This window comes from Dermacentor silvarum, chromosome 9 (assembly GCF_013339745.2).
Source record: "Dermacentor silvarum isolate Dsil-2018 chromosome 9, BIME_Dsil_1.4, whole genome shotgun sequence".
In the NCBI taxonomy this organism is placed as follows: domain Eukaryota; kingdom Metazoa; phylum Arthropoda; class Arachnida; order Ixodida; family Ixodidae; genus Dermacentor; species Dermacentor silvarum.
Window position 1 is genome coordinate 40264469 of NC_051162.1, and position 12552 is coordinate 40277020.

At 44.8% G+C, this 12552-nt stretch overlaps 1 long non-coding RNA gene across 1 annotated transcript in view; it reads left to right on the forward strand.

The window, feature by feature from the left end:
• LOC125939974 (uncharacterized) overlaps positions 1–12232 on the forward strand; it is a 45214-nt gene extending 32982 nt beyond the window's left edge. The window contains exons 2-3 of the long non-coding RNA XR_007463214.1: positions 8524–8624; positions 12152–12232. This is a non-coding gene — a long non-coding RNA (uncharacterized LOC125939974). The remainder of the gene's footprint in view (positions 1–8523; positions 8625–12151) is intronic.
• The last annotated feature ends 320 nt before the right edge of the window (positions 12233–12552 follow it).

Consider the following 12552-nt stretch of genomic DNA (forward strand, 5'->3'; position numbering starts at 1 on the left):
TGCAATGGCAGGCCACCAGGGAATAAAAGACTCTTTGGAAAAAATAACAGAAGATTTCTTTTGGATCGGGGTACAGAGCGACGTGAGGAGATACGTCAGGGCATGCGTTGTATGTCAAAAGACAATGGCTAAGGGGAAAAACGAGAAGAAGACTAGTGTTTGCATGATGATTGCTGAAGGGAAGGACACAGACATGCTAGATAATGCCCGTGACGCCGTAAAGAAGCTCACGACTAGAGAGCCCTTGATTCAGGTTAACCAGGATAAGAGGATGGACAACATCCCGATCGAGGTCCATATACCCGAAGAGCAGAAGAGAGTAAAGAAAGAAGTAGTTTCACCTCAGAAAGATAGGAAGTTGATAGGTGCAGTTGAGTCCAGGGAGCATCATGCACCAGACACGATGGAACATTGGGACTCCGAGAAAAAGGGCGAAGGAGATAGATACCCAAATCGCCCTAAACGTGTAACGCGCAAGCGCAGAAGATGGAAGAGAAATAGGGCAAGTGCAATGGCAAGAACGAAAAGGAAAACCATGTAGGACTGGCACGCGGAAGATTGCAGAACTTGTAAATGTGTATAGAGAGGAAAGAAGTGAAACAGTACCTATGTAGATATAGAGTAGGTAGAGTATTGTAAAACATGCTGAGATGCAAAGTTTATTCATGTAGAGTGTTTCGAAACATTTAAGTAGTGAACATTGTGAACAGCTGAGTGAAGTGCATTAGGTGGTGAAAAGTGCATAAAGTGAACTCTTAAACGCGGTGAACAGTGCGTCTGGTGAACCGTGCGCAACAGTGTGGTGTTGTGTAGTGCATCGAGTCTTCAATGAACCAGCACCAATGTCACTACGAGGAGTCACATTCATCACCTGAACGCCAAGAGTGAGCAGTTTTTTTAGAAAAAAAGTCTTGAAGAGGGGGCCTATGTCACATGTAAGAGGCCGCCGGTGGCGCGAAAAAGAAGAGGAGCACGCGATGCCTGGTGTTCGGAACGGCGCGAGCGCGCGAGGCGCACGAACCGAGGCATACTCGAGAGATAACCGGCGCTGTCAGTGGAGTTTCAACGTGGCACCGGGTCAGGAAGGTCGCATCTCCAGCTATGTTCTGGCGACGGGAGACTTGGGGGTCTGGTTGAGTCCGCGACGCTGGCCGTCCAAGGTGTGGCCGTCGACCTCGGCAAGTTCGGGCGAGGCTCCTGGACGGGCTGCAGCTTCTCACGGCAGGACCAGGCACCCCAGAGAGGATCCCCCTTCTGCGGCAGACCGGCACGTTTGATTCTCCTCGGGACGCCACGTCGGCACTCCTGAAGAAGTTGCGACGCATCCCGACGCTAGGCCTAGGCAGGTGGGCCTAAGTAACGCCGAGCGCCATCGCTGACGAGCGCATCACCGACGAGATACCGACGAGCTCACCACCGACAAAGGAGGCAACGCGAGTCGTCGGCATCTACTGCAGTAACGACGCCCCGAATGAATGCGACTCGGACCCGACGAGAGGAGCTTCAAGTCGGCGGTCCGTAAGAGCCCACGTTTTGTTTACGACGCAGTTAGGCCGGGGCCAAGGTGGCCAGACTTTGGCGAGCTAAGACTGACTGAGAGACTTTAAGGCGGAGCGAGGCTCCAGAAATGAGATAGTTGTTTGGTAGTAGTGTTGTATTAAGTTAGAGATTTGGTTTATCGATTAAGTAAGCTTTTTCGTGGAGTTATGTCTAGTTTCGCGTGCCTTTAGTTTTGACTTTCGGCTTTAGTGTTGTGTGTCGCGTGTGTTCACCGTCTCTGTACGTATTAAATCCTCGTTTGCTGTGCCGCCAGTCGTGTCTCTCCTCCATCGAGAGTAGCGCATGCACGCAACTCTCCACACTCCCAAGTAAAGGTGACATGTGTACGACTTCATTTACTGGCTGGATGAATTGAAAAAGCATTATATCTAATTCTATGAATATTTTTGTCAAAAATACCAGTGTCTAGAACAAGCATCATAGGCACTGCAACTCATAGTTTTAAGTTAGGTAGGCAAATATCTATAGGTATGTATACTTGTTCATATACTTTCTACTTGACTAGTGTTTTAGCTACACGAAACAGCCTATGTTGTCACTACTCTCAAGTCAAATTTATAGTTGATGCGCCGCTTGTATTTGTTGTGCACTTACACTTAAGTGGTGTCTTAAGCACTGTAGATGCCTGACAGCTGAACTATTGCAGCAGTAGACAGTTTTAGTTTAGCGTACGCTATGTCATTGTGTACGTTATAAAATAGCGGGTCATCACTGCGCATGTGCAGAACGCTATCCGACCGATAGCTTATGCATGCTATTTCTCAGATTTAGCATTACCGTCTGTGCGTGGTTTGCGTAGTTTACGTTAAACATGGCGGCGGTCCCCGCTGCCTGCTTCGAATTGAATTTGGCATGGCTTTTGCAGAATTCACTTCGTTCGTAGCAAATGACTGTGTAAACAGCTTTCGGTTACCCTCAGGCCGCTTTGACAACAGTGTAATATGGTTAACCTTGTGGAGTTTTCGAGATCGCTTATCGTTTCGAACGACACGAAGCCTTACGAGGGAAGCCTTCGAGATATGTCAGTGCCACCTGTCAGTGAAGTCGAGAGATAGGTGCGACGATGGCATATGGCCTCTGAGATCAGAAGATCTCGCAGGCCAACTAAAACTGTAATAAATGTGTGCTGTTTAGCGTACGCTGTACTATAGCGTATAGGCGTACGCTATTAGTTGCATATGCTATACTAAAATTGTCTAGTGTCGAAGCTAACTGGCACTTACTATTGCTACAGTATGCCAACAGATACCTATCGCCGTATTTGTGCATTTTCTGAGAACCCGCCGTGTTTGCTAGGTGAAATTTGTAGTGTACTTATGAGTTTGCCGGTCAGTTCATGTAACTTTTCAGGACAGAATTTACATGGGGAGGAAAAGGGTACCATACAACATGACTGCTGCTAACTGACCATTTATTTTGATGGAAGGATTAAAATTAGCAGCACTGGATGTGTGCTTATGTTCTGCACAATTTCGTTCAGGGGAAGGTGTAAGTTGTAATATAAAGGCATAAGTCACAATAAATGGTATTTGTGTAAAAAGGAAAGTAAACATGCGCAGACTAACTTCAATCACTTGTCATCTAGAAAGGACGCCTTTTATTTGATGAATTGATCATGGGGTCTGGCTCGCATGTCTTGTTTATGTGGTATGCCTCACTGATCTCTCGTGTCAATTTTTCACCGTAGGTGAAAACAGATGATCTTAATCCAGCCTGAAGTCCTATCTTGGCAATGCACGGCCAAACTAGACGAGCATGCTGGTCTTTTGAGTGATATATGGGAATTTATTTGGCAAATTTAGTTACCGGCCAGTGTGCTCTGTGTACATTTGACCAGGTGTGAAAGGAATACAGTGAGCTGCCTCTCATACACAGTAGACAAATTTGGTGGTATCTTTAACCAAGCAAACCTCCCTTGCCTGCTCGCCTTTCTCAATTCACTTGTGGACTGTCGTGCATATCCTGCCTACTTTATTTTTTGCTGGAATTGTGCGTGTATAGCAGTCCACATGAGAATTGAGGCTTGCTGAGTTAAAGATGCAACCCAATTTGTCTTGTGTTCGTCAGGGGTACCATAGTCTGTTCCTTTGATCATGTATATATTCGGTCAAATGTACATGGGGCAGGCTCGCTGGTGCCTCAACATGTGCCCAGGAGAGCACCATAATTCACTCAAGGGAGAAATATGTTCGTGCCACTTGACGATGCACTGACACGACTGGTGCTGCGCGCCAGATTTCGATTGTTCATCTATGGCATCCAATTGACCATCAAAATCAGCGACGAATACCACATTAAGGAAATGGGACATGTGTCAGTTGTAGAGATACAAGCTGTGTTTTGGCTATCACTAATTGCTGAGAGGGTTATTAGAGAGTTACTAGGAGAGCTCTTCATCTGGTTGGCTGGCACAAACTGTACCTGCTTCTGCACTGCATAAAGCTAAAAGACTCTACTTGGGCTCACTGAAACTGCTCTTTAAAATAAATTTGATACAGGGTAAGCTATATAATTTTGTGTGCAGCCCCTACACTAATGCCACTGGACGTACTTGCCATTTCCGGTTACATTTATCGCACGGTTAGACATACTTCTTTTTGCAACCAGCACTTATTGACATAAAACCGATGGCCTATTGCACGAGGAATAAAAGCACATCAAAACGCTTGGAGTGATGTCAAATTTGGGTAGGTTCATGTAAACAAAGCAAATTAATTGCTTTAATAAGAAAGTTCTGCAGACTGGGTGGGAATCGAAGTGGAGTGTAAAAGGAGTACGCTTCCCTTATGCCATGGCAGCTCTTTGGTTCTGGCTGACTTAAGGTGTGCCTAGTGCGTGTCACACTGGGCACGTCACATTGCAGCCATTTGGTTGACTAAAGGTGCTTTCACGTTCCCACACGTAAGCAGTCTTAATGTGTCTCTGCCATCTTTTATTGCAGGTACACCTAGGAAGTGTTGTATACATTGGCAACGATAACTGGGGCCTGCTCCAGTGCCATCGCCGGAATTCCCTGTTCTGCAAATAACTGGCATAACTGATGTGGGGAGCCCTGGCGCTCGGCGTAGGAGCATCACAGGGGCTCCTTGTCGGTGCTTGAAGGATGGCAATGCTGTTGAGAAGTCGACATTGAGCCCCGATAAATTGGAAGCTGTGGGTAGTAAGTATCATTCACATTTTTTCAAGTTTGTTTTTGTAATGTTTGTAACAATACATGTATTGCACCGAAATGATTAACTTTTCAGATGCATTTGATACATATCTTTCGAAATGTGGTGCCCCTGAAGAGAAAAAATCATGTTCTCGTGCTTGGTTTTTGCCGAGCGGTTGAATCGAGTGACAAAGTTTTTCGCGTTTAGGTAGCCCAAGAAACACTATCGTCTTTAAAAAGAAACAAAAGCAGAATTAACAAACCAGCTTATTTGTTGCTACTCATGAGTTGCATTTCTTTGTTTAAAATTGCCTGCAAAATGGCGCTAACCTACTTATCAGGTCCAGAATTTTCGATTAACACCGCTTCCAAAAGCTCGCGTTCTAAATTGGTTTTTCCACGGCCAGAACTTCCGTATTCGTCATCCGCGGATAGCAACGACAACTTTTGCAATGTAGAGCAATATTCAACCCTTCTCCCGATATGAAACACCTGTAGTGTAGTCGTAGCCGGTCGTTCAGGCACTGAATTGCAGTGCAGATGTAGGCAACAACAGAAGAGTCGGGACGAGAGATATGCGGCAACTCTTTAACAAAAAGCTTTATTTTTGCTGACCCATGTTTATAGCCATCAGTCACTGCATTGCACATGCGCAATTCGCACCCTTAGGAAGAAAGTAAACTGTCTGACAAGTGTACAGAAGGTGTGCTGATACACACAGAGCCAAGTCGCGAAATCTTTTCAGCCTCAATTATTTTACGTGTTAGTTGATCACTGCTTCTGCTGAAAACAGTACACTGAGCAAACGACGGTTCACAGTCACACGAACTGCAATGACATTCAAGCCTACTGTCACGCAGATTTTTCTTGACATTGTATGAGTGTTCTCTCAGCCGGTGATTGATACAGCGTCCCACTTGACCTATATATTGTTTACCACAAGGGGGATACAATATATCATGTTGCTAACACAGGTGACAAACGGAATTTGGTGTTTTGTTGCATATGTGTGGCGTGCTGTTACATTGCCTTTGATTACACAACTTTAAAATGATATGCAATTTTCTTGATATTGTGAGAGCTTATGAATGTAGGGTATAACGGCCAGTTTTATGTCTGTCAGATGCAGTGACCACATGACCTCTACTCTGAAAAGTGCATGCACCGAGTGGTTGCCATGTGATGACTCCATCTGACAGACTTAAAGTGGCTGTCATACCATACATTCATAAGCTGTCTCACAGTATCGTGAAAACTGCAGATCGTTCCAAAGTTAAAGTTGTCTTCTTTGCACCTCAGCAGCTTATAAAGTTGTGTAATCAAAGGAAATGTTTCAGCGCAGCACACAAGTGTAACAAAAAGCACAAAAATCTGTTCGTCACCTATGTTAACAACATGAATTACTGTACCCCTCTTTCTTGTGGTAAACAGTACATAGGCCAAACAGGACGCTGTATCAATGACCAGCTGAGAGAACACTCATACAATGTCAAGAAAAACATGCATGACAGTTGGGTTGCATGTTGTTGCAGTTCATGTGCCTGTGAACCATTGTTTGCTCGGTGTACTGTTGTCAGCAGAAGCGGTGATCAACTAACACGTGAAATTATTGAAGCTGAAAAGATTCCGCGACTTGGCTCTGTGTGTGTCAGCATCTGTACACTTATCAGACAGAGTAGACCTTCCTAAAGGTGTGAAGTACGCTTGTGCAATGTGATGAGTGACGGCTATAAACATGGGTCGCTGAATATAAAGCTTTTTGTTGGAAGCCAGCACACGTCTATTGTCTCGTCTTTTCTGTCGTCAATATCTGTGCTGCAATTGACCAATATGTACCAACAAGTCAAATTTATCACTCACTCATTGGAACTTTCATCACGAATGAAATGTGGTTTTGGTACCGTGGTAGAGCATTCACATCATTTGTTAATTTTTGTTTTCTTCCAAGACTGAACTGGATGTAACAAGCAGCCGTGGCATTGCAAGGAAGCTTTATGTTAAAGGAATATATTGATACTAACGTCTTAACTGCTTAGCGCAATAAAGGAAGTTGTGGGTATTGTTTATTGTGCTTTCCTTGCTCTTGTGTCCAAACTTATAGGTATAATGGTTAGGTTTTACTGAAATTTGCTTTTGATGTTTTGCATTATTCTCCTGCGTAATGTCACTATTGTTTGTTTCACAGTTATGCGAAGCTTAAGTTGTTTGTAAGCATTTTTATAGCCTGGTTTCACAGTAAACATGGCTTACTTCAGTGTTTCAGATGGCACTTTAAAATTTGATGTAATTGATGTCTCTGCAGGTTACCGCATTATTGACTTGGAAACCAGTGAGGTCTGGATGCAAGTGAAGCTACCGAGGGGGGCATGTGTGCATGACTTGTGCTGCTGGCCATCCTCTGCAAAGTGATGGCTGGCTGTCAGTGCTTGGATGACTTTCTGTTACTCTACGCCTTGGGCTGTGTTGACTACTTCACACTTGCTGCCATGTCTGCAAGCTTAGGCAAAAAGACCGGCTGGATACTTGGCAGGAGATAGTATCCATCCGCAGTGTTACTGTGTTGTGTTGTACATTACAAAGTGAAGGAGGACAGTATTTGTGCTGTTATTAAGAAGTATAAATTGTGTTCTGCCATTGAAATAAGGGAACTCGACAAAAAGCAAAAAATTTCGAAGTTTGACCTACATGGGAAGGCAAAATTATTGTGTTGTAGTTGTAGCTGTTAGTAGAGTCTTAATATGCGATATAAGACCTTGATGTTTCATAGAAAATAAATTTAAGTGTGTTATCAGTGTGTTATGAGTTTTTAAGTTACTGTTATATAAGTGTCATTTGTTTGCCAGGATGATGTAAGCAGACAGTAAATAAATGCATGGTTTGACATTATAACCAGGTTTGTCTATGGTATTCACTATTACTTAAGGTGGACCAATGCATGTTCATGGGTGCATATTCAAGCACCACATATTCCTCCTGCACAAACAATTCCTACATACTAGAGTTTGTTGTTCTCAGCTGATGTTGGCTATTATGCAATTTCTTGAAAGCACATGCAGCTACCGACACATGATTTTTAGAGCAGCAAGTCGGAAGCAAAGACTGATTTTTTTCTGTGGTCTAAGCCTAAATGATATGTTTAAGGAAATGAACAATTGTAGAATACATTTACTTTCCTGCTGCAAGAAACTTTATACGAGAACCTCTGCACATTGGACGTGCATGCTGCTTCTCTTGCTGTTATAGCCAAAATGAAAAATTGTTCTTGTGAACCACTTCGCAGCTTTGCATTGTGCACTTTTACTTGCAGTTAGCATTTATATGCTGTGCTATGGACAACAGCAAGACAAGTCAGGCAAACCACCATGTGAAACACTTTAAAGATTCTGGCTTAGGGCGCGTTGGTACTATATATAGTGCAAGACAGATGAGCTGCCCGTACAGCAGTGCTGTCAGCATTACACGGCTAACAGCACCGCAAACCCTTAAATTTATATTTGTTTGACAGATAATGCATTCTAGTAGTTTTGATGTCGCATATGCATGAAAATGTAAACAAGAACTGGTGAAAACAGCATTCTTTTATGTATATAGTGTATCTTACCACAAGGTAAGTTACACAGATATCTTGGTAAGCTACACAAGATATATACATAAAAAACGCTGTTTTTCACTAATTCTTGTTTCACATTTTCATGCATATGCAACATGAAAACTACTAGAGTAAATTATCTGTCAAGAAAATATAAATTTAAGGGTTTGCGGTACCCGCCGTGGTTGTTCAGTGGCTATGGTGTTGGGCTGCTGAACACGAGGTCGCGGGATCGAATCCCGGCCACGGCGGCCGCATTTCGATGGAGGCGAAATGCGAAAACACCCGTGTACTTAGATTTAGGTGCACGTTAAAGAACCCCAGGTGGTCAAAATTTCCGGAGTCCCCCACTACGGCGTGCCTCATAATCAGAACTGGTTTTGGCACGTAAAACCCCATAATTTACAAGGGTTTGCGGTGCTGACAGCCGTGTCATGCTGACAGCACTGCTGTTATGTATGTCTACAAATATTCTGCGATGTCAGTTGAGTGTTGCTTGAACGTCACATACGTACGTTGCCTGAAAGCTCAAGTGCCAAAAGGCAACATCCACATTACGTTGCCAGGAAGTTCTGTTAACGTTATGTTAACGTCGTGAATGTGCTGCTTGACGCTGCCACAACGTTACGGCCCAACGTTGTCTGGCAATCAAAAAAGAGGACATTAGCAGCATGTAGGCAACGTTATGCGCTGACATTTGTGCACATTCAGAGAACGTTACGGCAACATTTTGCGTTACTTGGGCACAGACGCCATGTACATGAACTAGCAGGTGGACGTCCATTACCTACTGCTACCATAAGATGTGCTCGAACAACGACTTGGCGTAAACCGCTACAAATGCACACTTTACTTGCTTAAAATGTTTAAGGGGCCGAGCACCCTTAATTTCCGCATGTTGCGTGTTCTTGTATAACACAGCCTTTAGCAGCCTGAAATTAGTGAAAAAGTACCGTCAGGGTGTTCTCCTAACGAATACACACATTTTCGAAATTTTCAGAGAAATTAAGGGTGCACAAAGAGTGTTTCAGCATCTAATCTACCCTAGAGAGTATAATTTTCCTTAGAAGGCACTTTTATAAAGTCATTCACAACGATGAACCATTAGGTAGTGGTTACACCTTAGGCATTGGTCACAAGTTAGCATTAGGCAGTGGTCGGGAATGCTTCTTGCGAAAATATAAAGTTTTAAAACAACAGTTTGTGAAGAATATATTGTTTAGGAAATGGGTAATTATGACGCAATATCATCCAAACTTTCGTTGTTTTGACCGAATTTCATTAGTGTTCGTTAGTAATGAACAGCACCAGTCTAGTAGATCTCGCTAGCTTCGTAGGGCTGGTAAAGTGTAGATCACTGTAAAGCTAAGGTATTAACAAAAAAGAACCACCTTTTCAACTGCTTCCTGTAACAAAAACTGCTAATGTTCATGAAAACCTTGGTGAATTAATCGCAATGCTAAAAAAACAGTAAGAGAAGCTAACGATAACTTTCTTGTCGATAACGACTTATTATTGATCCTAATGGCGTGTGCAGCTATGTGAAATGAAATAAGATGAACTCACTTGGTATCCTAGACATTACCGATGACCTAACAAACTTATCGGAAGAAGCAGACAAGGCAGCCTGCTTTTATAGATGTGTTCAATTGGTGTTTTCTGAGCCATTTTTAGGGGAAATTCCGCCTGCGACTTGTCACTTTTTTCTACCTATGGCTGACATTGTCTCCAAAAAAGGTGTGCGCACTCTCCTAGAAAGTCTTCATTCAGACTCGGCTCCAGGGCCTAACGCCATTACCAATCACGTATTGAAGAAATTTGCAAGAGCCTTGACACCTTTTCTTGCTATTTTGTTTTCTAATACACTAGAAGATCAGGAACCCCCGCCTCAGCGAAAGTTAGTGAATGTTCTGCCAATACTGAGGACCATTCATAAAAATAGCGTCACCAATTACACCGATTTCTTTGAAAAGCGTCTGCTGGGAAATCCTTGAGCATCTAATCTATAGCAGTATTGTGAAACGTTTGTGATCGAATCTTTTACAGTGGAGTTGCAAAGGGCTAGGTACTCCAGGTTCGTGTCCGCCTGTAGAAAAAAACTATCATCATCAGCATTGGCTCGAGCGCCGTCGTCTTCTTCCGCGGCTGAATCGTTGGCGCCCTTCGGTTTGCGCTCGTGCTTTTGGGTGCCGTGTCGAGCACGAGCGCGTGCCGAGCATGTGCTCGTGCTCGGCACTGCATCCAACGACACGCAGAACAACAAAACGACGCGTAGAACAATTCGGCTCCATGTGCGTAGCGGTTGCGCGCCAGTTGTCCCTTGGCACAGGTATCAAAACGGATGACGGATGGCCCATTGTTATACCCCTCGCCACTGCCTATACCTCTCTTTCACAAGTGTCGGAGATACTCGGCGGCGGCACGTCCCGCCAATCGTTGTGCCCCTTTGTCTCGTGACGTAGAGATCGCGCTAGCGCTTTTATCAGCAGTTGTCCTTTGGACTCACTAGGGGGCGGACGCTTGTTTAACCACATATTCCAGGATCCTGACGTCCGGATCCTGACGATGCCGTGCAGTGTGCCGCGGCTGTGAACGCTGCGGCTTATACGCAAGTCTATGACGATGGGGCGCTGCAAACGCACTACTAAGCCATCGGGCCGGGCGAAAACAAGGCGCCGGTGTCCTTGCTTTTTTACGAGCATCCCGAAGACGCTCAATGTAGTCAAGAATAATAATAAATAAATTCACTATAGCAATACTCACTATAGCAGACCCACCACAGTCTCACAGCTTCGCTGGCTTTCATCTTCACAGTAGTAGAACGGATCTGACTTTTTTCTTTAGTTAAACATGGTTTTCGTCCCACTTAACGTGTGTTACACAATATTTTCAACTTTCAAATGATATTTTAAGTTTACAAGGCCGATGACTACAAGTTGATTCCGCATACCTAAATTTTGAGAAGGCATTCGATATACTGCTGCGCATGCTCTCTTATTACACAAATTGTCTTTTAGGCGTGCCTGCTTGTGTTCTTGGTTGGTTCACAGGCTAGCTATCTTGTAGGAAGGGTTCTGTTGCAAATGGTTAAAATTTTTCCGATGTTGACATGACTTTTGGGGTGCCACAGTGTTCTGTGTTAGGAAAGCTACATTTCTTTCAGTTGATAGTAAACATTTGCTACAGCTGTAAATTTTAAATGTCAGGCATTACGCGGATGATTGTCATGTATAATGCTATAAACGGCACGAAGAATATTGATGCCTTACAACGAGATTTAGGCACTGCGGTTTCGTAGCGCAAAAATTGAAAATTCGGTTGAATGTAAGTAAGTGTATAGTTCTACCAGAAAGCGCAACCCCTTCCGTTCTTGTTATAACCAGTCTGATACCCATCTCGCCCGCTTTGAACATTTTAGGGCGAAAGAATTTAATGGGCCACGCTCGCGGTCGCGTCCGTCCGTGCGCTGGAATCGTGGCGACTGTGACCTCTCCTCTGCGCAGCGGCGCAACCCCCTCCCCTCCTTAGCAACCGGCGCGCCATGGGGGGCGCATCTGTGCATAGCAACCGTGACGTCATACAGTGGCGGTAGAACGAGAGCGCGCGCGTCGGCGGTGGCAACTGCACCGCCGCTCCTTCGTCAGTCTGCCAGACGTCTCGTTGCAGTCGAGTGAGTGAGACAAAAGGCTTCGAAGCGGCCCAGTGATTCCGCGCCAAGTGGTTCGCGGAAGCGGCAGCGGACGCTGGATTCCCCCAACACCAAACGCCAGAAGAACAAGGAGCGATTGCGCATGCGATGACTGAACATGTCACCAGATGCGAAAGCAAGGGAGCACGTTAAAGAACCCCAGGTGGTCCAAATTTCCGGAGTCCCCCACTACGGCGTGCCTCATAATCAGAACTGGTTTTGGCACGTAAAACCCCATAATTAAAAAAAAGCAAGGGAGGCAGAACGGAAACGCCAACAGCGACTGATTATATCGCGGGGTACCAAAGGCAGGGAAGCAGAACGATATAAAGCCCCTATATATAATGAAATCGGCAGCAGCGACAGGCTATATCGCCGAACACCAAAGCAAATGACTTGGAGCGCAGACGGCAGCAGCCACTGGCCATGTCACCGAACAGCAACGCCAGGGAAGCGAAGCGCAGACGGCAGCACCATCTGGCTATGTCACCGAACAGCAAAGGCAGGGAGGCGTAACGAAGGCGGCTGCAGTGGTTGTCGCAACCAGAAGCGCGTCTAGCACAA